At 43.3% G+C, this 13,081-nt stretch overlaps 1 protein-coding gene across 5 annotated transcripts in view; it reads right to left on the bottom strand.

The window, feature by feature from the left end:
- The window catches only part of XYLB (xylulokinase), a 149,647-nt gene that overhangs the window by 98,071 nt on the left and 38,495 nt on the right, over positions 1-13,081 (bottom strand). The gene's annotated exons all lie outside the window — the stretch shown is intronic.

The following is a 13,081-nucleotide window of genomic DNA, read 5'->3' as shown; positions in this document are numbered from 1 at the left end:
ATGATGGACTTATTGTCATAACAGGTGCTTGTGAGAAGGGTCCCTGAAGAGGGATGGGGAGGGGGGCCGTGTAGGCAGTTGGGAGATAAGGGGGTACGATATCTAACACCCGTTGGTCCGTTGTTATTGACATCCAGATGTGGTAGAATGGGCGAAGGCAGTGTCCAAAGCATGGGGACAGATCAGGTGAAAGCATTGCCTGGTGAGGGAGCTCGTCCAGACCCTCAACCAAAACTTCAAAATTGTGGCTTGGGCAGAGCCAATTGAGAAGCCAGCCGTTGAGCTTGAGGTGTTCTCCATCGCTGCGACCATTGGTGATGTCTTTGGTTCTCGTATTGTCACTGTTGTTGCTGTCAGTTGGAAGAGGAATCCCTGTTCCTCTGATAAGGTTGGTATCATCTTCTCTTCGCAGGTGGAGTGTAGATCCCCAAAGTGCGAAGGGTGGCTCGGGAATCCTTCATTGAGTGGAGCACCTCGTCTGTCTTGTTCAAAAAGAGCTTCTTTCATTCAAAAGGTAGGTCATCTACCTTGTTTTGGAGTTCCTTAGGTATGCCAAAAGATTGCAACCAGGATGCCCAGTGCATGACTACAGCCGTGGCCATGGTTCTGGCTGCCGTGTCCGCAACATCCAAAGATGCTTGGAGGGCTGTTTTAGCTAAGAGTTAACCCTCATTTACAATGGCCTGGAATTGTGATTGTTTCTCCTCAGGGAGCTCCGCTGTGAATGAGCTGAGTTTCCCATAATTATCGTAATCGTATTTGATCAGCAAGGCCAAATAGTTGGTGACTCAGAATTGTAATGTCGTTGAGGAGTAAATTTTTCATCCCAAGAGGTTGAGCCTCCTGTGTTCTTTGTCATGTGGGGTCAATTGAAACTGTAGTTGTTTGCCACGTTGGTTAGCAGCGTTGACCACCAAGGAGGTGGGAGGCGGATATGAGAAAAGGAAATTTATCCCTTCGGTGGGGACATAATACTTTCTATCTGCCCTTTTGCATGTTGGCAGAATTGAGGCCGGTGTCTGCCCGACTGTCTCTGCTGGTTCTAAGATCGCATCATTGATGGGCGGAGCAATTTTGGAAGTGAATGAAGGTTGTAAGATTTGTACCAGCTTGTGTTGGTTTGTCTGCACTTCCTCCATTGGGATGTCCTGGCTTTGGGCAACCCGCTTAAACAGTTCCTGAGACTGTTTTGAAGTCATCCACCGAGGTAGGTAGGAGTGGCATGATTGCTTTATCTGGGAAGGAGGAAGAATTGTGAGCAGGAGATGTTGCTTCCTGATCAGTGGCTGTTTCTGTGTTGTCCCCAACATCCTGAGCCTCCGTTGGTTGCGGGGTGGGAGATGTGGGATTAGACTTCAGCTTGCCTCTGAGCCGTGGGTGGCCTGGATTGGGGGCCCCAGTAAGTTGTCCAGAGTTCCCAAAATGCCCATTGCATTGGGAAGGCCATCTGTGTATACATCCATGGTGGTCCATTACCATGGTTGGGCCGACTGGTTATAAGAGTATTTAGAACCCATCTGGCTCCAGGTTAGTCGTCAGTCTTTCGGTAATGAGTGATGCGGCGAGAAAGCACATGGTTCCTGCACATCATCATCATCATCACTCGACAAGTGTACCGTGCCATGAGAAGTATGGGGATCTCTTCTATAACTTAAGGGAGAGCTCTCAGTACCGAGTAGTGGGGACTGAGGTGCCGAGGACACAGCCAAGTCTCTCTGTTGCACTAATTTCTGTGGCAGTTCTGATGTCAGTGCCGGCAGTGCCGATGGGGGCGCTCTCGTTGGTGCTGTCAGATGTGGTGTTGATTTAGTCAGCACGGTCGGTGCCAACTTGGTTTTCTCAGCCAGTACCGACTGCAATGTCAGTGCCGGGGGGTGGAGGCATGGTGCCTGAGGAGACGCTCAGCACCGGGTCCCTAACCCTAACCTGCTGCTACTACTGACAAGTACTTTGTGAATACTCAAGGTATAGCTAAAAGGCCAAATGGAAGGACTCTGAATTGATAGTGACTGAGTGATATCACAAAGTGAAGAAACTTTGTGTGCAATGGATATAACAGCATATGAAAGTATGTGTCTTGCAAGTTGAGGGTACTGCACCAGTTCATGGGATCTAGAAGGAGTATGATAGATGCAGGAGTCACCATGCAAAAGTTGGTGCACACTACATAAGCATTAAGAAGTCCCAGTTCTAGTATGGGCCACTAACCCTCCTTCTTTTTTGGAATAAGCAGAATAAAATCCTTTTCTGTTGAAAGCTAACAGCACTTGCCCTATTGAGCTCAACTCCAGCAGAGAAGCTATTTCTTGCAGCATTTGACTCATATGAGATTGGTCCCTGAATAGGGACATGGAGCGTGAGGTGCCACAGGAAGGTGTGGAATGAAGTTGGAGGGTATACCCCTCTTGGATGACCTAATGCTCTGATGTAACTGCAGCTTAGGCTTCCTTGGGAAAAAAAAGGTGGGAACAAAAAGGAGGGAGGAAGGTGTAACTCCGCAAATTCTAGTCTGGTATCCTCAACTGAAACATCAAAATTGCTGCTTCTGAGACTAAGATAGTTGGCTGCTAAATAGTGAGGGCAGGCTCTCTCTTTTGGAACCTCAACCTCTTTCTCATCTGATCCTACTGTTTCTTATGATAAAAATACGAAGAAGTGATCGGCTGAGATGTCTATCTAGAATAAAACTGAAGTTTAGAATGCTTCCTCCTAAAATCTGGGAACTAAGAACTAAGTATAGATTGAGAGTCTTTCAAGGAGTGCAACGTTTCATCCATTTTTTTAATTAAAGAGATCCTTTGCATCAAATGGTAAGCTCTGCACAGTTGTTTAGGCCTCCTTGGGGAGTCCCAAATGAAATATCCATGAATCTCTTCTCCTTGTAAATCCTACAGCCATTGATCTAGCTCATGTCAGCAGAGTCCAGGGCTGTTTGTAAAGAGGTCTTAGCAATGAGTTTTCCCTCTGAACAAATTGATTTAGATTCCTCTTTCAGATCTGCAAGTAGCTTATCTACTTGTTGCTCTATCCCATTAGATATAATTATACTTCACTAGCACAGTTAGATAATTTGTAATTATAACCTGAAGAGAGGCAGAAGAATAAACATTTTGACCAAAAAGATCAAACTTTGGGGAGTCTCAGGGTGGGGATAGCCCAATGATTTGAGCATTGGCCTGCTAAACCCAGGGTTGTGAGTTCAATCCTTGAGGGGGCCACTTAGGGATCTGGGGCAAAAATCTGTCTGGGGATTGGTCTTGCTTTGAGCAGGGGGTTGGACTAGATGGTCTCCTGAGGTCCCTTCCAACCCAGATATTCTATTCTATGATTCTTAGAAGGGACTGCAATACCTCCCACTTAGACATTTCATTAATTGCAGTAACCACTAGAGATTATGCAAATAGAAATATTCAAATCCTTTTGGTGGGACTTGATATTTGCATTCAGCCCTCTGAGGTTGCTATGATGGATGCTGGAGTAGCCCGTAAGTTCAAGGATTCCCTCAATAATTGGAAGAGATATTCTACTTTGTACATCTGGTTGAAGATTATCAAATAGCTTGTATGTTTTCTTTTGAACAAACTCCAAGGGAAACTGCCATTCTGTCACGGGTAATGACCTGCAGCTAGCCTGCTTACATACTAGCTTAACCCCCAGGCAACCTAACGAGCACAGCTGACCTGTAGTAGGCTGCCCCACCTGACTGGCTGGAAGAGTCAGCAGACCAGCTCTTAAGCCCAGCAGCAGCAGTAGTACAGTGGCTGCTCAAAGCATTCATCTGTGGCTGCATTAGCTTCTGCTCCTGCCTTGTACCAGTTCCACTCCTATCCTATGCCAGCCCTGTTCCAGCCCTGCTCCTGCCTCAGATCCAGCCCTGCTCCTGCCTTCCCTGACTCCAGGTAACCCAGCTCCTATTCCTGGCTCTGACTCTGGTTTGATGCTTGGCTCTGGCATTCAGCCTCTGACTCCAGTTCTGATCTCTGGCTTTGATTCCTGACTCTGGTTCTGGCTTGACTCTGGGATCAAGCATTTGGTCTCTGACTCTAGTTCTGACCCTTGGTTCCATTTCCCAGCTCCCAACTCCTGCTTCAACCACTATGTCTGACTCCTCACATTCCAGTCCTTAACACATTCTCTTTAACAGCTCCTGATAAGCTTTAAAATCATCTACAATTGTGGGAACACACTGGTTGGGTTAATGAAGTCCTCAAATCATGATTTAAAGACTTCAAGTTACAGAGAATCCACCATCTATACTACTTTAAACCTGCAAGTGACCTGTGCTCTATGCTGCAGAGGAAGGTGAAAACCTCTAGGGTCTCTGCCAATCTGACCCAAGGGAAAATTCCTTCCGGACCCCAAACATGGCAATCAGTTAGACCCTAAGCATGTGGGCAAGACCCACTGGCCAGATACCTGAGAAAGAATTCTCTGTAGTAACTCAGAGCCCTCCTCATCTAGTATTCCATCACTGGGCATTCGAGATATTTGCTGCTAGCAGTCACATCATAGCTACATGTCATTATAGGCATCTCATCATACCATCCCCTCCATAAACTTATCAAGCTTAGTATGGAAGCCAGTTAGGGGTTTTTTGCACCCACTGCTCCCCATGGAAGGTTGTTCCAGAACTTCACTCCTCTGATGGCTAGAAACCTTCATCTAATTTCAAGCCTAAACATGTTGCTGGTCAGTTTATATCCATATGTTCTTGTGTCCACACTGGTGGTTAACTTAAATAACTTTTCTCCCTCCCTGGTATTTATCCCTCTGATGTATTTGTAGAGAGCAATCATATCTTCCCTCAACCTTCTTTTGGTTAGGCTAAACAAGCCAAGCTCTTTGAGTCTCCTCTCATAAAGTAGGTTTTCCATTCCTCAGATCATCCTAGTAGCCCTCCTCTGCACCTGTTCCAGTTTGAATTCATCTTAAACATGGGAAACCAGAGCTGCACACAGTATTCCAGATGAGGTCTCACCAGTGCCATGTATAATGGACACTTCCCTATCTTGACTGGAAATACCTCACCTGATGCATCCTAAGGTTGCATTAGCCTTTTTCACAGAGGCTTCACATTGGTGGCTCATAGTAATAATAATATAATCAACCCTGGTCTTTCTCCTCTTCTGTCACTTCCGACTGATAAATCCTGAGCTTATAGCAAAAATTCTTGTTGTTAGTCCCTACATGCATGATCTTGCACTTTGCACTATTAAATTTCATCCCATTTCTATTACTCCAGTTTTCAAGGTCATCCAGATCTTGTATGATATTCCAGTCCTCCTCCATGTGTCATCCACAAATTTTATTAGCACAACTTTTTGTGCCAAGGTCAATAATAAAAATGTTAAATAAGATTGGTCCCAAGACCAGTCTCTAAGGAATTCCACTAGTAACCTCCCTCCACCCTGACAGTTCACCTTTTAGAGTGAGCCGCTGTAATCTCCCCTTTAACCAATTCCTTATCCACCTTTCAATTCTTACATTAATCCCAATCTTCTCTAATAATTTACCATGTAGAACTGTATCAAATTACTTACTGAAATCCAGATAGATTAGATCTACTGCATTACCTTTGTTTAAAAAAAATCAGTTATCTTCTCAAAGAAGGAGATCAGGTTGGTCTGGCACGATCTCCCTTTTGTAACACCATATTGTATTTTATCCCAATTACCATTTACCTCTATGTCCTTAATTACTTTCTCTTTCAAAATTTGTTCCATGACCTTGCATTCAACTGAGGTCAAACTAACAGGCCTGTAGTTTCCAGGATAATTTTTTTCCCCTTTCTTAAAAATAGGAACTATATTAGCAATTCTCCAGCAGATAACGCTGCACTTCTGATGAGCAAGACATCTCTAAATCAGTTAGAATCCTATAGTCCATGTGTGACATATCGGGGCACAGTTCAGACCAGTGGGGGCTGTGTCAACTCTGCCCTGTAAACTTGGGTGCCTTATAATGCCTTGCTGGTAGAGGCTCCCACCTGGGCTGCTCACAAACAGCCTTCCAGCATGCAAGCCACACCCTGAGTGTCTATGCATAATTGCAACCTGCCAGTTACACCCTGGCCCTCACCAGCCTTGGTTATATTGCAGGATGACCCCAACACCCCCTCAGTCCCAGATCTTCCCCCAGAAATATATGTCCTGTACTGTCCTGCCCTCTCCTGGACATTACAAATATATTAAGTCCATTATTCCTTTAAGGGAATAATATGCCAGTTTATTACCTTAATAGTCACAGACACTTCAATTTAAATATAGTGGATTAGTTAAAAGAGTAAAACAAGTTTATGAACTACAAAGAGATAGATTTTAAGTGAGTATAAGTAATGTATTAGCAGGACTGTTGTAAGAAAGACATGAGAAGTAATTCTTCCACTCTACTCCACACTGATTAGGCCTCAACTGGAGTACTGTGTCCAGTTCTTGGTGCCACATTTCAGGAAAGATGTGGACAAATTGGAGAAAGTCCAGAGAAGAACAACAAACATGATTAAAGATCTAGAAAACATGACCTATGAGGGAAGATTGAAAAAATTGGGTTTGTTTAGTCTGGAGAAGAGAAGACATGATAACAGGACAAGATAACAGCTTTCAAGTCCATAAAAGGTTGTTACAAGGAGGAGGGAGAAAAATTGTTCTTCTTAACCTCTGAGGATAGGACAAGAAGCAATGGGCTTAAATTGCAGCAAGGGAGGTTTAGGATGGACATTAGGAAAAACTTCCTGTCAGGGTGATTAAGCACTGGAATAAATTGCCTAGGAAGGTTGTGAAATCTCCATCATTGGAGACTTTTGAGAGCAGGTTAGACAAACACCTGTCAGGAATGGTCTAGATAATACTTAGTCCTGCCATGAGTGCAGGGGACTGGACTTGATGACCTCCTGAGGTCCCTTCCAGTCCTATGATTTTATGAGGCATAAAAGAAATGATTACAAGAAAAATAAAGATGAAACATTTACTAGCATCTACTTAAGAAACAATCTTAGTTGCAAGGCAAACTCTCTCACCACATGCTCCAGCAGATTACTGACCAAACTCATCAGATCTGGACCCCTCTCCCCAAGTCCAACTGCTGCTTTCTTTTGTCTTTTCAGGTGTGGTGATTGCCATAGGCATGGAGAGCGAGGGGTGCCTGGGGGTGTTTGTCCCTCTTTTTTATAGTTTCAGTCCCCCTCTTGAAAAACATTTCTAGTTGAAACCTAGGAGACAAAGAGTGTATGACCATGTCTACACTACAAAATTATGTTGACCTAACTTATGTCAACATACAGACATCATAATTATTCAATTGCTTGTGTGTGTGCACTCTTGGCTTCTTGTGTCGACAGTGCACATCTTCACTAGGAGCACTTGTATTGTCAGTATGGGGCATTGTGAGACAGCTCCTGAAAGCCAGTAACAGTCAATATAAGCATCACAGTGTCTACACTGACACTATGTTGACCTAATTACATCAACTGTGACTCTATGCCACTCATGGAGGTGGTGTTACTAAATCAGCGTCGAGAGGCTGTTATGTTGGCAGAAGCCAAATTTAAGTGAAGACACTTCCACAGCTAGTTCAACACAAGGCAGCTTACGTCAATCTAACCCTGTAGTGTAGAGCAGGCCTCTGTCAAAAGATACTCCCCGCCGCTTTTTTTCACCAGTTTGAACTTCCTTTGTTTTCCCTCCCTCCTTGATGACTCTATTTACTGCTTAAATGCAAATTAAGGCAAGCATACATTCCTTCTTTTGTTTAGGACAGACCTGACTTTTGCCTGGGCTTGGCTGTGAGATTTGGAACATGTGTTAATAACATCATATAAGGGAATCTTATAACTTCACATACGATGTTGCCACATATATTTTACCAACAATACTAACCAACAAATTATGAGTTTTCTAATGATACCTTACAAGTGATACTTTGTACAAAGATCATTACAATAGTGTGTAGGGTGTGAATACAAGGGTGTATTCTGTCACACCATGCCATCAAGTGTATGGACTGGGGGGTCTGGAAGCAAGATTTGGCCATGCTGCTGAGATATCAGATCTGTGGTCATAGGAAGAAATCAGTACACTCCTCTGAAGAGGTGAAGGAAGTCTGGAAATCAGAATTATCCTCATGATATCTTGCCTCTTCTTCTGTATTACCCTCTTGAGTAGAATGAGGGAAAGGTGTAGAAGAGACCTATTCCCCAATTGAAAAGGAATGCATCTGATACAGACAAGATAACTACTCCTGGTGTCAAGCAGAATCTCAGGCAATCTCACTGTCTGCCCTTGAGACCAGATGTATCTCTTTGTGACCCCATGGAACGAATATTTTCTTCTGACAATAACATTTTCAGAGACTATTTGTGTCCCTGTCTTTGCTCAGTTGATCTGCTAGGTTGTTGTCTTTTCCTGCTAAGTGTAATGCTATTGAGTAAATGTTGTGAAGGACACATCGGTCCCATAGTGTTATAGCTTTCTTACACAGCTGGGAGGAACAAGCTCCTCACCATTTGTTCACATAAAACAGACTGCCTCTAGGAATCTTGCTTCTGGGAGGAAGGCTCTTCCAGATTAGGAATCTAAGATTGCCCCAAAGAAAGGGATCTTCTGGGGAGGAAGATAATGTGATTTTTTTCCAATTTATTCCGAGTCCCAGCTTTTTTAAAAGGCTACGCATGTGGTCCATATTTATGGTCAAGGACTCTTGAGATAAAGCCTTTATAATTGTCCAAATAGGGATATATGTAAATACCTGCCACCTTAACTGTATTGCTATGACTGTGCAGTGGAAGAAAAAGCCAAATGGAAGAACCTTGTTTTGATAACAATCTTCCCCAACCATGAAATGGAAATATTTGAGATGCGAAGGTCTGAGATACATATGTATGGAAGTATGCATCTTTGAGACAGAGTTCTGAACCAATCTTGGGTGGGTAAAGGGGGAATTGTGAAAGCATAAGTCATCATATGGAATCTGAACTTCCTGATGGAAGAATTAAATTTTCTGAAGTCAAAGATGGGCTTCAGTCTGCCATCATTTTTTGGGATCCGGAAGTACCTTAAATAAAACCCCTCCCCCTCTAAAGTCTCTCGGCACCTCCCTGTTGGTTCCTGCTTCTAGAAGGGAGAGAACATCTATTCTTACTAGGTTCTTGTGAGAGGAGTCCCTGAATAGGGAGAGAAGGAGTCAAATTGCATCGAATAGCATTTTGGCACTATCTCTGGGATCCATTTTTCATGGAGATGGCACTCTATTGATGGAAATAGTGGGAATATCTATCTCCAGAGGAAGAGTCAGAGGTTGACTGGAAATTGGATTGTAGCTCTCGCTCCCCCTGTCAAACCTGAGATCTATGGCGTGGTGCAGAAGAGGATGAGGCTGTCTGCCTTCTCTGGGGACAAAGCTTGTGGTTCCTTTCTCCTTTGTTGTTGCTGAGGAACAGGCTGCTGTTGTTGATCAGGGTACCTCTGGGTAAAATATAAGGAGAAAAGTGAAGAAGGATACTTCTGTCTGTGGTACAGATTCTAAGGCCAGAAGGGATCACTATGATCATCTAGTCTGACCTCCTGCTTAACAGAAGCCATATCTGAAGACAGGAACTCCAAACCTTCTTGTTGGAGGTTGATAGACACCAAGGGATCTGGCCATTGATCTAGGGCATCACGAGATCTTCTACACATGCACTAGTTTCAGGTGGTAGACCAGAAGACCTGAACTATGCAGGTCTCTTTATGGCAATGGTAGATGCCACTGCCCCTGAAACAGAATCTGAAATATCATATGCAGCTCTTAATGACTGTTTGGCAACAAACTGTCTCTCTGTAATTAACAGCTTCGCTAACTTTCTTTTCTATTCAGGAAGGTCCTTAGCAAAAACAACCATTTTTTCCCAATGACAGAACTGATATTGATACATCAGAGCTTGGTAGTTTAAGACTCTGACACAGAAAGTTGATGAACAGATGATCTCCCTCCCTAAAGTGTCTAATTTTCCACCTTCCCTATCAGACAGAGCAGAATGCACCGGACCATATTTTTGCTTGTTGAACAGCTGCAGCCACCATCAGTGAGCTGGGAGCAAGGTGAGTGTGAAACAGCAAGAACCCTTCATAGAGCAGCTGCTTTTTTCAACATGACCAGACTCATAGCTGGATTAAATCAAATTATTTTAGGTGGCTTCAAAAGTACTTCCAGTACTGGTAGAGTGATCTTTGAATTAGAAGGAGCCCCCAATTATAAAAAAATAGATGAGAGATCTCTTTTATAGAGACTAATGGTATATTCAAACTGGAAGCCCTTCTAAAGACCAAGCCATGGAACTATATTATATCATCAGACAGTGAAGATGCTATGCTATTCTTACATTATCACTTGGAGAGATTTGGTCTCCAGTCTCTAAATCAGTGTCCTGGAACTCTACATTGGTTCTTCTTCTGAAAGAGTATCTGGGACCACCACTGGAGATTGCTGTCTATACATGCTGATGTAGACAGATTTGGGGCCACCAAGGTGTCTCAGAGGGGATGACTCCCTTTATGACTACATATGTTCAGCTTCCTCATAATACCTAGGAGATGGCCAATAGGACCATCCAGCTCAAGGAGGACACTGCCAGTCTTGGCAGTACTCAGAATCAGCTTCTGTATCATGGAACCCACCTGGATATGGGTGTGTTCTGTGTGAGTATGGGTCATTGAGAATATATGTTTTGTAAGCAAAACAGAACCAAGTGGAAAGTAACCTATCTGACGCCACACTGGAGTGTGCATCCAACCTCAGATCTGAGATAGTTGAAAACAGTGACACTAGAGGTCTATGCAAACTTAAAAACTAAAAAAGGGGAAGATGATTTTCCCAGCAAGCCTGTAGGAGATGATGGAGAGGGAAAAGACAGTTCAGGGAAGATCTGGATATGCTCCATAACCTCTTGTCTTTTTCCCCATAGGGGAAAGCAGAGCAGGTGCCTCTATTGCTTCCCTTTTATTTTGTAATTTGTAGTGTCTTCTGGATCTGAGGCTATTTTAGGATCTGAGCCATGTAGTGGGCTATAATTGTTAACTTTGGCACAGGTGGCTCCTCAGCACTGGAGATGATTTTTGGATTGGTAACACTCATATCACCTGCCTTATGGGATATACCAGGAACCTCCAATTTAGACTTCATTTTAGGATTTGAGAATGACATTGGAATCAATCCCAAAGAATCTGAAAGGGATTCCAGATGGTGCTTGGACATAAAAATGGAGGCAGCATCACGCAATACCACTCTGCCCCGAACCAGGAGTCTGGGCTCTTTTGACAGGGCTGGCTCTGCTAACAGAGGCCAACACATGTACCATTCTGCTACTCTTGGTGACAACTTAGGATCTCTCAATATCAAGAGTTTTACTCTTTTCCCTGCATTGGAGGATAATTCATTTTGCAGAACTTTAGGTTGCTGATTCTTAGTTCTCAAAGGATGTAGACCTAACTTTACTCACAGAACCAAATTGATTAGCACCGGAGGGTCTGGCCACTAGGTCCTCCTGTAACAGAAGAATTGGTAGCCAGTTTTGCTGCTCCTTGTGGGCTTTTGAAGTAAATGTCCTATATACTTTGCACTAAGAAAGAATGTGTCCTTCTCCTAAGAACGCTAGACACCTCATACAGGAGCTGGAGGCAAGGAAAACAGCAGGAAAAAAGGATTTCACTTAAAACCTGGTGGATTTCCCTTTGGATCCACCACAGAATCCATGAGACTGCACTGAGGTGCAGAACCTAAAGAGAGTCTCACATATTAATAAATAAAATACTTTTATAAAATAAAATACTGTACTCTTAACTAACTATGGCACTATTTGATTAAAGAAGTGGATCCAAGTCCAATCTGGAAGGTTCCAATCCATCAGCAACTGCACATGGAAGGAATTGAGGTGACCAGTGTACCACACCCCCTGTTATAGCCTCACCTTCAGAATATTCAGAAACAGTGGGTGGGGAAGGGGGAAGGGCAGAAGAGGACATAAGAGCACTCCAACAGGACCTGCTACGAAACATTCTATTATCAGAGCTGCAATGGCGGGAATGTGTAAAGGCCACTCAAAGAAAATATTTTTTCCTCCTTTAGTTATATACAATATGAGAGAGGCAACTAAAATAAGAAAACAGCCAGATATAAACCTGAGGCAAGCTACATTTCATAAATAATTATATATCATCTGTAGCATTTTCCCATGCAATGTAATAACTGCCTATGATTTGGATAACAGTAAGAGAGAACTTTTCAACCACTTAATCAGTAAGAGTTTGAGATTGGTGCGGTTATAAAGACAGACTGTACTAACTTCTATTCACTCAACAATGATTAATCACAATTTCCAGTCATTATTAGTCTCATTAGCATCTTTACTGATAGACCTGATAAGCCAGTTAACATCCATTGCCCAAAAAAATTTATTCTATTTTCATTCCAATTTGATTTGGTCCAGTGTTTCATTACAGCCCACCACATGACTCTCAGACCATTTGGATCGAGACAGAGAGGCGGGGAAAGTTCTTTACTTTGTATATTTAGGGGGAGCTGGCCAAAAAAAGTAACTTTTTAAAGGCCAAAATTTCAGTTCATCCTTAACCAAGCAATTATTTGTGCCCATAGTTTGTGCCACTAAGATGTGTGCACCTCTGCCTGTGTATGCAAATCAGGGACTTTGGCCAGGTCTACACCTACATAACTATGACACTTAGGGTTGTGAAAATCTAACCCCCAGTGTAGTCGTAGCTAGCTCAACAGCAGATAGCTTCTGTCAGCCTAGCTAACTTTGTTCAGGGATGTGGTGTTCTTACAGTGACAGAAAAACTTGTTCTGTTGCTGTAGGCTGTGTCTGCACTACAAGGTTATGCTGGCATAGTTACAGTACCATAGTTGTTCCGCAACAATCCTCGCAGTTTAGACACTGACTTAGAAAAGTGATTTGTGCCCACAGAAAATGGATGCCAGTGTACAAAACTCAAACCTTTAATTAGGGTTACCATATTTTAATTTTTAAAAAGAAGGACACTCCATGGGGCCCTGGCCCCGCCCCAACTCCGCCCCTTCCCCGCCCCCAGCTCTG

The sequence above is a fragment of the Malaclemys terrapin genome, chromosome 2 (genome assembly GCF_027887155.1).
Source record: "Malaclemys terrapin pileata isolate rMalTer1 chromosome 2, rMalTer1.hap1, whole genome shotgun sequence".
Taxonomy (NCBI): domain Eukaryota; kingdom Metazoa; phylum Chordata; order Testudines; family Emydidae; genus Malaclemys; species Malaclemys terrapin.
This window is presented reverse-complemented; position numbering and strand designations above follow the sequence as displayed.